The sequence below is a fragment of the Salvia hispanica genome, chromosome 6 (assembly GCF_029641045.1).
Source record: "Salvia hispanica isolate PSC_SH4W2 chromosome 6, Shi_PSC_v1, whole genome shotgun sequence".
Lineage (NCBI taxonomy): Eukaryota > Viridiplantae > Streptophyta > Magnoliopsida > Lamiales > Lamiaceae > Salvia > Salvia hispanica.
The window spans coordinates 14,536,571-14,539,065 of NC_142697.1; the positions used below are offsets into that span (position 1 = coordinate 14,536,571).

Here is a 2,495-nt window from a genome sequence, read left to right on the forward strand (position 1 = left end):
ACATTTTATTACAAAATCAATATAAAAAAATGGGTCACACATTCCACTAATTTTTTCAACCACATTTTCTTTACATTTCTTAAAATTTGTGTTTGGTCAAAAGTGTGACTCTTAATCGGGGATGGAGGGAGTATTTTGCAAATCCGCGGGACTGATTTGGGTATGTTATTGTTTTTGTAGCACAAATACGAAGATATCAAGTTTGTTTGTTCTATAATCTTTGAACACGGTGGGAATAATTGTATTTGTGCAATCCCCATATATATTTAGTTGCCGGCTACAAACAACCATTGCTACTAATAAATTCTTTTTAGTACCAATCTCATCCTCCGCCACGATATGTGACCCAAAAATCTAGTTGGTTTCTCCCAACATGCTGATGCTCCTCCTAAATCCAAGCCTATTTTTGGCGGCATCTTCCTCCATCATATTTCTCATATTTTTGTTCCGATTATTTCTCCAATGGGCGGACGTTCACCACCACGTGAAGGTGCCCCAGCTCGACGATTCGACTCAGAAAGAGAACCCGTTCTACCGCCGAGTCGCGCTCTACATCGACTCGCTCCCCTCCCTCCACGACTCCGACTACATCAACCTCCTCTCCGGCCACGCCCCAAACGACATCGTTTTATCCCCCGGCGAGGATCAGGTCATCCCCGACACCTTCCTCGGCGCCCGCCTTTCCTGGCTCAACCGCGTCGACAGAGACGAGAGGACCAACGTCGTCGCGCGGAGCTTTGTGCTTCGGATCAAGAGGAAGGACAAGCGCCGGATTCTCAAGCCCTACCTCCAACACATCCACGCCGTCTCCGATGATCGCGGCCGCGAGATGAGGATTCACGTCAACGGCAGCGGCCGCTGGAATTCCGCCCCCTTCGATCACCCCGCCGATTTCGAATCCCTAGTGATCAGCCACGATTTGAAGAGCAGGATTCAATTGGAATTGGAGATGTTCGCCCGCTCCAAGCAATACCACCACAAATTAGGGCGCGTTTGGAAGCGGAGCTACCTCCTCTACGGCCCCTCCGGCACCGGCAAATCCAGCTTCATCGCCGCCGTCGCCAATTTCCTCAATTACGACATCTACAGCGTCAATCTCTGGCAGGTCACCGACGACGCAGATCTCATCTCCCTGTTAACGCAGAGCTCATCGAAATCCGTCGTCGTCGTCGAGGATCTGGACCGCCACGTCTCGGAGAATCCGGCGAGGGTTTCGACATCGGCTCTGCTCAATTTCATGGACGGATTGCCGAATTTCCAGGACGAGAGGATCATGATCTTCACCATGAGATCCAAAGAAGGCGTGGTGGATTCAGCCCTGCTCCGCCCGGGAAGAATCGACGTCCACATTTACTTCCCATTGTGCGATTTCAATTCATTCAAAACTCTAGCCACCAATTACCTAGGCGTGAAGGAGCACAAATTGTTCCCGCAAGTCGAAGAAATCATCCAGAGCGGCAGAACCATGAGTCCCGCGGAGATCAGCGAGTTGATGCTGGTGAACCGGAGCTCCCCGAGCCGGGCTCTGAAGAAGGTGATATCGGCTTTAGAGTTGAGCGCTATGAAGGTGGTGTCTGGCAGCGCCACCACATCTCCAACGGCGGAGTCGTTGCCCAAGGAGCTCCGCAAGGTGTACTCAATGTTGAGGTCGAAGAGCGCCAAGAAGTCCGCATCGTTTGAACCTGACCATGAAATTGTTGATAGATGACAACTGATTACTACTTTCCAATAGATTTTAGTTTTAGTTTTTAATTCGTCTGCATTTGTTAGGTTGTACATTGTTAATGCAAACCATTCATGAATAAATAGTGAGTATGGATTTCAATTTTTTTTCTCCTATGTGAATGAGTATATAAGTTACACTTAATAGCATTAATGGTTTGAGGTTAGATTTATAAAACACAGATAGAAAGGTCCTATACATTAGGTGAGTGATTATTGGTGAATGGCAATGATTGTGTGTGTGTGTGAAGTTCTTGAGCTGTCTCATTCTTATAGTAATAATGATTTTGAGTTTAGGCAACTGCCGTCGCAAACGTTGGCATTATAAATTAGACAGAAAATGAATGTTTATTCAGGTTACATGCAAGTTGTCTCAAGCGATAAATGCACGAGTAAGTAAATGGCTGTTCAATACCATTATTGTATCATATGCCTATCTATGATTGACCCATGCTGTCATTTGCACGAGCAAATACCTCACTATTTATTTCATTAAATCTATGTATAAAATACTTCAAGCTAAAATCAAGTTTGCTTGTTTGCAACGCAACATTAAGCATTTATGTATTGAGTAAATTGTCTAACAAATCATAAGCTTTGATGAAATTTTAATCCATCATAAAATTTAAATTTATTCACAAAAAATTTAAATTTATTCACAATAAAATTTAAATGTATTCACAATTATTTTATGACGAACATTTTTTATGAAATTACATTTAGTATTGTACTTTAAGGATATCTTCGTACTGCCGATAAATAAATTAAACAAT

General features: G+C 43.8%; 1 pseudogene; it reads left to right on the forward strand.

Moving 5' to 3' along the window:
- Positions 1-234: 234 nt before the first annotated feature.
- Positions 235-1,825, forward strand: LOC125207218 (AAA-ATPase At2g46620 pseudogene; annotated as a pseudogene).
- Positions 1,826-2,495: the final 670 nt, after the last annotated feature.